Below are 12,813 nucleotides of genomic sequence, written 5' to 3' on the forward strand. Positions count from 1 at the left end.
TACTACTGAAAGCTAACCAAAAAGCAGAGATTTATTTAAAATAAATGTTTTACAAAGCCCTGAAAAGCATCCAACTCCTTTCACTCTGAATTCTCAATAATGCCACGTCTTTGATGCAGCATGGGGTAAGCTGAACAGCAGGCATGAATAATTCTCCATGAGAGTACTTCCCATATCTCCACTCTCCCAACTCTTAAGGATCAGAGTCCAAAAGCCTGACTGAAATTGAGCTGCTGGGAAATGTAATCATGTGAGAACAATTAAAAATTTTCCTTTCAAGATAAGAGCTTAGTACAAAGCCTAGCCTTAGACAAACTTATGAAATGAAATTATGACAAGGAACTCTTCTCCCCTGGGTTCTCAACCCCTTAGTACCAGGAACCTACAGCCTCTTCTCTTCCCTTTCTTCTCTTGCCTTCTTTTCCTTCAAATCTCCTAACCCCAGTAACTTTATGCATGCTAAAATATTAAAAATTAAGAACAAAAAATGATAACTGATCAAGCTCTATTTGCATTTTTTATTTTTTATTTTTGTTAATGATATCCCTGGTTTATGTAATTTGCAAAGTACCTTTAACTTAAGAATTTAAGTGAGACTATTGGAAATTTAAAAAACAAACAGAAAGTGTCCTCTCTTCAGTATATGCACTACTAGGAGCTTAAATCTATACAAGAATTTTCTTGATTAGTTTCCGTCTTTTCCAGATATTTATTCACATCACATTCTTGCTGCAGAACACCTTTGTGAAATGATGTGTTTACTCTCTCTATTATTAGGTACTCATCTGTAACTTGTGGTTAAATCAAAAAGCCCTGTTTGAAAGAGGTTTATGTTCCCTAAGGCATGAGCATCAACTATCCCAACCCAAGGTTTCATGGCAGCACAGTATTGTGGAAAGAGCAATGAAATAAGAATGAAGATTTGAGTTCTGATTCTAACTGAAACAATGTGAACAGTTTTGTAGTATTCATAGTTTGAGTCCCTTAACAATTCTGTGTATCTCAGGAGGTTATTACAAGAATTAGTTAAGATGACATAAATTAAAGCATTTTATAAGTTATATATTCAAGGAAACCTAAAATTTCAAACTGGCCAAACCAGGTTGAGAAGTCATTTTGAGCATGATTTACAGCATTGTGACACTACTTGTTTGTCTGTACACACATAACAACATCAAACAAGCTAGGTAGCACATCTTCTCTAGAATGGAAAATTAGTTCTCTGCAGCTCCAGGGAACCCACTGCAGACAACACTGCTCTCTTTTTTTTTTTTTTTTTTTTTTTTTTTTAACCTGGGTGGAAATTTTCATTTTACCATGAACTGTTTTAATGTTTTCCGGTTCTATTTCCTGTTCTAATACTTTTGGTTGGTACACTTCAGGAAGAGAAAAAATTTGGGGGGGCACAAACAAATGACAAAACAATATTTGGTACCTGTGGTTTTACATTTATATATAAGCCATTCTTGTAATAAAGACTTAATGAGGATCAATGCACTTGAAATAAAGTATGATTTACACAAAAATAAACTAAAACTAAGGACAGATGTTACAGGAAAAGATAATGGTTTAAATACACAGGAAACTTACAGTCCAAAAATAGTATGTTCCAATATCCTAAGAACCATAAAGAAATGTTTAATTTGTATTTGAGATAGAAGAAACATTCACAAGACATAAAGTCTAGGGCCATGGAAAAAATGACAGATTTACTAATGTCCAATGATTTTTATGTTCCAGGCCCTAATTGTTGCTGGCTTATAAAGTCTGCAAACACTACACTTTGCCTTCTTTGGTAAATGTGTATTTCTCAAAGTCTGTGGGCAACATATGGACCTTGTATGTCTTCTGTGAACCCTACAATCCAGTCATTAATTCAAGTTAACCAAAACATGCTTATTATCTTTCTAAAAATGAAAAAATATACTTTCCACTGCAGTTTTGGAACTAATTTAGATTTGAAACAATTTTTTTATGTTCAAAGAAGTGTAAAACTTTACTTAGACAAAAGCACATGAGTCTTTTTAAGGTTAACAACAAACAGGAATAAGTAGGTGCTTTGCTTTGTTCCGAAGTCCCTTTTGCCTAATCGCCTACATTTCTCTCATCTAAAAGAAGAATAAATTGCTATGATGGAGTTAATTCCAGCAAAATAGGGAGTTCATATGGATTCGTTTTCAATATTTTATTATTTATCATTTGTGAATCTGAGGGGGAAAGAAAGAAATAAGGAGGGTAGAAGAGATATTCTATAACAGGATGAGTTTGACAATATGTTTCACATATTAAGTTCTTCTTTCCTTTGACATTTCCCAATTTGTTTTATTATTAAAGGTGTAATCACATGTTCAAACTGTAATTTTCAAACTTTTATTTTCAAACTACCTTGAGGACTTATTATATATTTAAACTGTAATCCTACTGCTGTAGAAACAAGAACTAAGTAAGCAAACCCTATATTTAGCAGGAAAAGAAATTCCCCAAGGCCAGAATTATTATGCTCCATAAAACTTGCCAACTGCAACTGCACCCTCCCACATGTAAAGGGAAAATTTAGACTAAAACCTTAAAATCCAAATGAGTAAGATATAATAGGTGACCTAATAAATAGCTACCACATTACAGAATTTTCGTCTAAAATATTTCATAGGGATAGTAAATAAGTTAGAGAGTTTTAATCTAAAATATTACTAAGTGTCTAAATAAACTTTAAATATTTAATCTAAGATAAAATCACCAAAAATATTTCATATAAGTATCTAAAATAGGAATAAAATGCAACTTCTCCAAGTTGTTTCTTCCTACTTAGACTACTGAGATTTAATACAAAGAAAACTTTTACCAATGTTATGTCAAAGTTTTCAATCTTTAAAATGCAAAATTATGTATTTTAGGTCGCTGCCTGTTCTGTTCATCATTTTCTGATTCTGGGATTTGAATCTTTTAAAAATACTCAGAAAAATCTTGGAACAAACATGGAACCGAAATAAATTTGCCATTCAGAGAGTAGGACAGAAAGTCAAAGCCGATAAGCTCAAATGTCCTTTCTGCTCTTTTATCTTAAGAGAAGCCTGTAAGTCCTCCATCTTAGCCAATGCTGGAAAGTAAGATTAGAAAAATGGGACTAGAAAAGGAAGCAGGATGTTTAGCATTACTGTCTGCAAACACTACACCTGGCCTGTGTGATAGGTATAGAACTGAAGAATGGACGTCATCACAGACCAAAGCATATCAAACCTGTTTGCAGAGTTAGTTCAGAGATGCCTGGGTTTTAAGATAAATAGAGAATGTTTATCACTGGTATTTTTTTTTTTACTCATCTATGTCCCTGTTGACGCTGTAGAATTCAATGTTTATGACTATAAAAACAATACCATCAACAAAAATAATATCTATAATTACCCTCTCTAATCCACAGTTATTATGATGACATAATCACTCTGGAGCAATTAGGTCTGTGGGGCAGATCTGATTGAAGCCTATTTTGAAGATAACAGTATTTTCACTATGCCATTCAGATTAACATGTCATCAGCTAAAGGCCATCATTTTCTTACAGATATTCATTTCCTTGTATAACCTTTGCCTGACTTGTTATCTGATGTTTCAATTCTGGTATGTGAATATGTGGAAAATTAATTTATTGCCTTAACCAGACAAGAACACTTTGCATACGCAAAGAATATATATATTCTATATATTCTTAAATATTAAGAGTGAATTTAAATCAAAGATAGACAAAATACAGACAAACAAATTTGTTTTTAAATGTCAATTCATTTAAAACAAAGATCAGAATTAAAAATCATAAGCAATACGTATTTCAAATTTATAATCTTCTTTTGATATAAATATTGATAGAGATGATCAAGACCATTATCTATTAATAAGCTGATCTACATTTGAGAAACAAACAAACAAAAAAAATGCCTACTGACCGGGCTTCTTGCCAAGAGCCCAGGTTAAAGTACAAAGAGACTGCAGTGTTTGATCAACCCGTGAAGTTTGTTATGAAGAACCTACGTGTGCTTGGTCACAGTGTATTTTTACCTTCAATTATTTTAAAATTGTTAAAATACTGGCTTTTTTATTTTTTAATTGGTCTTTAATCTGTATCCTAAATATTTCTTTTTAAAAAGTTATAAAACTCTATGATTCTCAACTTTGTACTGACTACATAACAACCTTCAAAGGACCTGTTCACGTGACTGTGTGCTATTAGCCTCTGGCCTATGACATGAACTTATTTAATATTTAGATAGTATAAGTATATATGGAAAAAGAGGGACTTTTTTGCCTGGGAATGCCATTCAGAAATGTTGTGAGGATTAAAGTAGATAGTATATATAAAGTGTCTAGCATAAAGCCACATAGCAGAGGCTCAGTAAATGCAAAATGTATAAAAGTATGTGTATGTGTATCTCAAGCATGGTGCTGTGCTTTCATATACTTCTTTCCTTTTCCAGTATATACCACAATGCCCTAAAAGAATACTAATGATGATTATGACATTGGTCTGAATTTCATATCAAAAACATTTGTGGCCAGATACAGTGGCTCACGCCTATAATCCCAACACTTTGAGAGAACAAGGCTGGAGGATTGCTTGAGCCAGGAGTTCTAGACTAGCATGAACAACATAGTGAGACATCATCTCCACAAAAAGTGTTTTTAAAAAATTAGCAAGGCATGGTAGCACATGTCTGTAATCCCAGTTACTGAGGAGGCTGAGTGGGGAGGATGGCTTGAACCCAAGAAGTTGAGGCTGCAGTGAGCTGAGATTGTATCACTACACTGCAACTTCAGCAATAGAGAGATTTTATCACAAAAAAAGAAAAAAAGATAAAGGAGAGAGATGAAAGAGAAGGAAGGAAGGGAGGGAGGGAGGGAGGGAGGGAAGGAAGGAAGGAAGGAAGGAAGGAAGGAAGGAAGGAAGGAAGGAAGGAAGGAAGGAAGGAAGAAAGAAAAAGAAAGAAAGAAAGAAAGAAAGAAAGAAAGAAAGAAAGAAGAAAAGAGAAAAGAAAAGAAAGAAAAGAAAGGGAGGGAGGGAGGAAGGAAAGAAAGAAAGAAAGAAAGAAAGAAAGAAAGAAAGAAAGAAAGAAAGAAAGAAAGAAAGAAAGAAAGAAAGAAAGGAAGAGAAGGAAGAGAAGGAAGAGAAGGAAGGAAGGAAGGAAGAGAAGGAAGAGAAGAAAGAAAGAAAGAAAGAAAGAAAGAAAGAAAGAAAGAAAGAAAGAAAGAAAGAAAGAAAGAAAGAAAGAAGAAAGGGAGGGAGGGAGGGAGGGAGGAAGGAAGGAAGGAAGGAAGGAAGGAAGGAAGGAAGGAAGGAAGGAAGGAAGGAAGGAAAGAAGGAAAGAAGGGAGGGAGGGAAGGGAGGATATTTATTTCTTCTTTAGTAAAAAATATATAAGCACTGAAAAGAGAAACTTTTGCCATCACAATATCTACAACCCAACCTTATCTGAATTCTTAAACTCTGCCTTCTTTTCTGTTACAGCAAATGATTTTTCCACGCTTTCTTACAAGACCAGCCTTCCGATGGATCTCATCCTTTTTCCTACTCAAGTTATTTGTCTCCACAATTCTAACCTTCTTTCTCCTACTATATCATCGGCTCTGGACTAGATCATTCCTATGAACAGAAAATATTGTCTCTTTTCTCTTAAAAGTTCCTCCCACCCTACATCTCTGTCAAGCTACCACTCTATTTGTTATGGGTTGAATTGTGTCCCCTAAAGGAAGATATGCTGAAGTCCTAACCTTCAGTAACTCAGAATGTAACCTTGTTTGAAAATAGGGTTGTTGCAGATGGAATTAGTTAAGATGAGATCATCTTAATCAACAGGGTGGGCCCTTAATCTGATATGACTGATGTCCTTTTAAGAATGTAGCCCTGTGAAGACAGAGGGACACACAGGGAGAATATCATGTGATGACAAAGACAGAGATTGGATTATGCAACTGCAAGCCAAGAAATGCCAAAGATTGCCAGCAACGACCAGAAGCTAGCAAAAGGCGTGTAAAGATTACCCTAGAGGTTTCAGGGGAGCATGGCCCTTGCCAACAATTGTATTTCAGACTTTTAACCTCCAAAACTGTGTGCGAGACAGTAAAGCCATCCAGTTTGTGGCACTTTGTTATGGCAGCCCTAGGAGACGAAAAGGTCATCAGTTTCCCACTCTGTACTAAATCATTCCCATGAGCAGAAAACATTATCTCTTATCTCTTAAAAGTTTCCTTGACCCTATATCTCTCTTAAGCTATTGCCTTATTGTTTTGCTTGCTTTTGATGCCAAATTTCTTGAGTTACCTACAATTGCTGTCTTTACTTCTCCTCCCATTCTCAAATGCACTTATTCTGGTCACGATCCCTCATCCCACTCTCCACTCCCCAGAAGATAGTTTTGTCAAAGTAATTTATTGTACTTTATTTTTCTTTATAACATGTAATATTATATGTTTATTTTTAATGTAGCTATTTTCTGTTTCACTTACTAGACTCTGTAAGTTCCAAAAAGACAGGGGATAGATGTATTTTTTAACCACACTCCAGGCCCTGGTACTTCATATATCTTCAAAGAAAATTGATGCAATACATTTGCTTTCAGATTTTTAATTACATTAAGTACAGAAAATTTCCATTTGGATATAAACACTCTTTGTTTATGGACGGTAAAATTTTGCAAGGATTTTGTTATAATTTTTCAAGAATTTGGAAGTTACTACTAATATAAAGTTTATATGCTGTGCAAGCATACATTATCACTTATATTTTATCCCAAGGTAAATTATGATGTCTTTATATTACACCTTCTACAGCTATTAGCAGACACTAATCTTCACATTCATCCTATGTATTAGGAAAAAGAGATGTTTAACGTTTATCTGACAGATTTGGAAATGAAGAGACTTAAGACCAAAGGGCCTTTCTGTGATATCTAAGTGGATAAATGATAAAATGCAAACTGGGATAAGAACTTTGAACTATCAAATCAGTTTAATTTTCACTAAAATCCCCCAGCAACAACACCACCTTATAATTTCATTGACATGTACAATTATTATCTTAGTTATATCAAATGAGAAAAAATAACTTCCTCCTGGATATTAGGGCAATTTACAGATAAGGAATATGAAATCAGATATTATGCAAATATATGCAATAAATGAAGATTTCTTGCTCAGTTCTTATTCTGTGGGCCAGCAGAAATTTAGCACAATGAACTGAGTAAAAAGAGAAAATTAAGGAGCACTGTTAAATGTATTCATAAAACGCAATATCTAATTTGAAGGGGGCTATGATCACATTAGTCTATGATGTGATAATTTACAGTAATCACCACTTATATCCACATAAATTTGCCTTTTCCATTTTCTCATTGCCTTGTTTATCAGTAGTAAACAGTAGTTTAATAGCAAGATAGAGCAGCATATTAAAGATACTGTGCTAACTGAAGATATCAGGGATGAAATGTTACAGTTTCTTAAATTACTATACTTTCTATCAAGGCCTCCATAGAAGAAGAGCACTATATGTTTTATTCAAGCTACCTTTTGGACATGAGTTAATATAACAACAGCATTTTTGTAATCTATGTGTGTACATAATAACAATAATTTTATTAATACTTTATGTTCATATTTCCACTGAACTCATCTTTTTTAAGAGGATGCCTTAACAATACCGCTTTCATGAAGAAAGATTTGAGAAATTTCAATGATGAAGTGATATTGGACTTCACAGCATAGAAATCATTTAAATGTACATTTGTATGCTCTTGTATCACATCTTACTTCAAACTTTAGTTTAATTCAAAAGAACTTCTCTCTCCCTCAAAGCTCTGCTCGTATAACCATCCCCTATTACTCTCCAATCATTTTTCACATCATCTCCTCCTTCCACCCTAGTTACATGGAAGTGGTGTCTCTACACTCATCTAAGATGAATTCTGTGTCTGAGCTGTGGACAGTTTTCTCTTCGACTGCCACAAGCCAGTCAGCTGCTCCGCCAGTCAGCTGCTCTCTTTCCTGCCTCTTTAGACCTTTCCTTACCCACCTCTGTCTTCTTCTCAGCAGCACCCAAACCTGTACACCTACTTGGTGGTGTCCTGAGGATGCTCCTTCTCCCAGCCCAAGTTTTCACCTTCTTTTCAAACACCAACCCATAAGCTCAGCAATCTCATATGTCTTCCTCTACTGGGCCTCTCAGGAGCACTGGACATTGGCTGACTACTCCATCCTTCTTCAAACAGTCCTGCCCTTGGCTTCCAGGAAGCCATACTTTCCAGTTTTCCTTCCATTTTTTGTATTGTTTTGTTAGTGTTAAATGCTAGTCATTTTAAATGTTGGTATCCCTTCAAACCTTGTTCTTTCCCTCATTCTACACATGCTTCTTGAACACCTTATCTACTCCCTTTGTGCCGATTACTACCTGTTATGGGCTTGGTTGTGTCCCACCCACCCCCCCCCCCCCGCCCTGCCCCACAAAAAAAAAAATTGATATGCTGAATTCCTAACCCCCAGTACCTCAGAATGTGACTCTATTTGGAGATAAGGCCTTTGAAGAGGTAATTAAGGTAAAATGAAGTCACATGGGTGGGCCCTAATACAGTATGATTGGCATTCTTGTGAAAAGGGGAAATTAAGACACAGACACAGAGGAAAGACTATGTAAAGACACAGGGAGAACACGGCCATCCACAAGCCAGGGAGAGAGACCTGAGAAGAAATCAATCCTGTCAGCAGGCTCCAGAACTGGAAGGCAATATGTTTCTGTTTTTTAAGCCATCCAGCCTGTGGTATTTTGTTAGGGCTGCCCTAGAAAACTAATACACTCCCTCCGGTTAGACTGTGGCTTCTAAATTCATTACTGTGGTGCCAGCTCTGAATGCCAGACTGTATCCCTCTACCTACTGGATCTCACCACATGGATGTCTCAAAAATATTTCAGGAATTCAACATATGCTGGCTCATCCAGTTACCTGTGCCAGAAACATGGTCACTGTAGTAGACCCTACTTGTGCCCAACATCATATCCTCTTAGCCCACCTCTAATTGTAGTTTCACTTCAAGTCATTCTCTCATATTTTTTACCTCAGGTTTTCTTTAGAATTCTAATAACCTGCTCAGCAGCTTTCAAGCATAGAGGAGTTAACATCCCTGGAGGCAACCTTAAACCAAAGAGAAATGAGAGTCAGAGAAGAAAGGCTCAGTCTCCAGTCTTTCAAAGGGTCACTTCTGAAAAGCTTTCAACATGGTTTCTCAGGGAATTCCTACAATATGTGCCCCAGGGTTTTACAGCAATAAATAGTTCAATAGTGCACCCTTTACTGGCTTTCTTCCTTTTCTCCTTCTCTAACACTCCCTCCTCATTCTCTCACTCTTATTTCTTGGGATAATCTCTAAAATAAACCTCCTGCATCCCAGTTATTGACACAGACTTGCTTTTAGGAGAAACCACACTAAGACAGTCAATGTCATTCCCTTATCTTTCTCCTTTGTATACCCTCTCTGGCCATCAATTATCAAATCATGGTAATTCTACTATGGCTTTCAAATTGATCTACTCTCTTTAAGCCCACTGCCTTTATCCTAGGATAGGCTACCATCAACTCTTACCTGGATAATTTGTCATCTTCTGTCTCCCTGACTTGCAAATTGTCCCTTCCCAAGTTATTCTCCATGGGGAAGTCAATGTGTGCTTTCTAAATGGACTATCTAATCCAACTCAGTCATAATAGCCTTCAATTATTTCCCATTGTCTTTGAGTTCTGTAATATGATTTTTGAGTTATGTCCTAATAAAGACCTAGTTTTCCTCCACAGTCACATCTCTCACCATTCCTACTTCTCACCTGATACACTAGTCACAATGAGCTACTCTCAGGTCTCTGACCAGCCATGTGGTCTGTCACCTCAGGAACTTTGCACATGCTGCCTCCTTCTCTTGAAATGCTCTTCTTCACTCCTCATCTACACTTCCAGCTTTTTAGTGCTTCTAGTTTAGACTGCATTTACTCTTGAAAATCTTGTAATGTTAATTTTTGGTTAGGTGCCCCTCCTATGTGTTCTTAAAACATTACACTGTATTTTAATTACCTGTTTAGATTTGTTTATGTCATCTATTCAATTAGAGTTTTTGAAGTTTTCTATTTCCCATTGTGTCTAAAATACTCCACATATTTTAGGTATTCAATAAATAACTGATAAAATAAATGAATTGATGAGTAAAATAAAAATGTTAAATAATGTTAAATTTTTTAACAACAAAAAACTGGTAAACAAATTTTCAAATCATATAGAAAGAGCTGAAGGAAAGCAGAAGCAAGGTTGATAAATAGAAACCCTATAAAAATCTAGGACAAAAACTCTATCTTCAGAAATCTTTGCTATCATCATTGCTATAACCATGGATACATGCCTACTCAGATTTTTTTAAATCCATTACTTAGAAAGCAATTTTAAAGCTTATAATATAAAGCAGGAATTTTTAAATGGAAAAATTAAGTCAATCCCATATGTTAGTCTGGAATGGCATTTTATGGAGATGGCTTTAATTTATCAACTCACCCAATAGAACTGTAAGATGTTGAACAGGGCTAGCCTTCACTGAGACTGAGAAGTACATAACATCTGTTCCAGGCTTTGACTCCATAATTGCTCACCCTGACAGCACCCTTTGTCCTCTTCCTGCCTATATTGCAGGTCCTTGCTCTGAAATCTGAAGACTCCTGAGTCTGCCCATTGCCACACCCCTTGGTGAATGTAGGAGTCTCACCAGGATTTCCTGGTGAACTTCTCTTCCCAGCTATCACTCATGTAAACAGTATGTTATCACTGATACTCCCTGTACTTCCGCTTTGGACGCAAACAAATACCAGCATTTGAGCGGACCTGTGGGGATTTCAGGTCAGCTGAAGTGAAGAGGTTGGTTTCCCAGGTAAATCTACAGGAAATATATGGAGGACAAGGCACAGCCTTGATGAATCTTACAAACTGCTCTCAGTGAGTGGTTCTCATCCAGGAAGCCTCAAGATGGTGAGGAATGCATGTTCTAGCTGGGACCCTGTCAGCAGCGCATTGTTACTACCAAGTTACAGTTATTTCCAGCATAAACCAGTGTTATTTTGCTCAAGAGAATGCTTAATCCTTACCAGCCTCTTAGCAACAGTGTGTTCTTATTCTCAAGAGAAGGGGCAGGGCGGGAACAATATTACCCCATCAATGAAAAACCTCAAGTTGCACAACCTGCTAAAGATGAGCTGGTAAAAACATTGTCATCACTAACTATATGAGAAAGCCACTATAGAAATGAGTTCCTTTAAAACACTGTGAGACAGCATGATTATTTTGATCCTCAATTTAACAGGCAATAACTTTTACTACAAGTAAGTTCTGGTTTGATTCTAAGGAATAGCTAATGAGATCATGCAAATTTCAAAAATACAATTCCTTCACTTATTCAACAAATATTTTTGGGGTGCCCTCTAGACACTCTTCTGTGTACTGAGGGATTATCGATGAACAAAACAGGTTGCCAAGTGGGGAAGAGGAGACGGGGAGGGGATCATTAATGGGTACAAAAAGTAGTTAAAATGAATGAATAAGTCCTAGTATCTGACAGCACAACAGGGTGACTACCGTCAATAACAATTTAGTTGTACATTTAAAAATAACTAGAAGAGTGTAATTAGATTGTTTGCAACACAAAGGATAAATGCTTGAGGGAGTGAATACCCCATCTTCCATGATGTACACATAATATTAAGTGGGAAGAAAAAGCAAGGATACAAAACTATAGAGTATAATCCTCGAGCTTATAAGAACAATTAATGGAGGCATATAGAGACATAAATAAACTTTCAGGCATAAATAGTGATTAAAAAAGAGAAAAGAAAACATAGATATACATAACAGCTACTAGTGTTATCTTCGGGATGAGATTACCAATAGTATTTTTAAAAATATTTCCTGTGCTTTCTAAAATTTCATAATGAATACATTATAGGTAGCAAATTAATACTACATCATGTATCTTTAAATGCAAAAACACAGGGTAAGATGCCACTTTATTCATCATTGGCAAAACATGGAGGCAACCAAGATCTCCTTCAGTAGGTGAAAATAAAAATAAATGGTGGTATAGCAATACAATGGAATATTATTCAGAGATAAAAAGAAATAAACTATTGAGTCACAAAAAGACATGGAGGAATTTAAGTGCATATTGATAAATGAAAGAAGTCGATCTGCAAGGGCTACATACTGTATGATTCCAACCATGTGACCTTCCAGGGAAAGCAAAACTATGGCAACAATCAAACGATCAGCGGTTGCCAAAAGGCTGAGGGGAGGCAGGGATGCTTAATAGGTAAAACACAGAGCATTTTAGGACAGTAATACTATTCAGTATACACCGTAGTGATGGATGTATATTATATATTATCAAACCCTGATATACAGCACCAAGAGTGAAGCTTAATGTAAACAGTGGACTTTAGTTAATAATAATGTATCAATGTTGGTTCATTGATTGCCACAAATATATCACACTAATGCAAAATGTTATTAAGAGGAACTTGTAGAGGGATACAAGGAGGTTTATGGCATCTCTCTGCTCATTTTTCTGTCAACCTAAAACTGCTCTAAAATAGAATTTATTATTTTCTTAAGCAATAGGCTAAGATGAACTCTCTCTCTTTGACCTTCCAGTGTTATACAATTCAACCCACGGATAATACAGGTTTGGACCATAATCCCAAAAGACACAATCCTGAAGGCCGTAATCCCAAATGTTGAAATCCCAAAAGATCAAAATC

At 35.9% G+C, this 12,813-nt stretch overlaps 1 protein-coding gene across 1 annotated transcript in view; it reads right to left on the reverse strand.

Moving 5' to 3' along the window:
* SLC39A8 (solute carrier family 39 member 8) overlaps positions 1-10,714 on the reverse strand; it is a 104,485-nt gene extending 93,771 nt beyond the window's left edge. The window contains exons 1-2 of the mRNA XM_078002033.1: positions 10,565-10,714; positions 9,090-9,166 (exon numbers count right to left, since the gene is read on the reverse strand). The gene's annotated coding sequence lies outside the window, so the exon portion shown is untranslated. The remainder of the gene's footprint in view (positions 1-9,089; positions 9,167-10,564) is intronic.
* Between the last annotated feature and the right edge of the window lie 2,099 nt (positions 10,715-12,813).

This window comes from Macaca mulatta, chromosome 5 (assembly GCF_049350105.2).
Source record: "Macaca mulatta isolate MMU2019108-1 chromosome 5, T2T-MMU8v2.0, whole genome shotgun sequence".
In the NCBI taxonomy this organism is placed as follows: domain Eukaryota; kingdom Metazoa; phylum Chordata; class Mammalia; order Primates; family Cercopithecidae; genus Macaca; species Macaca mulatta.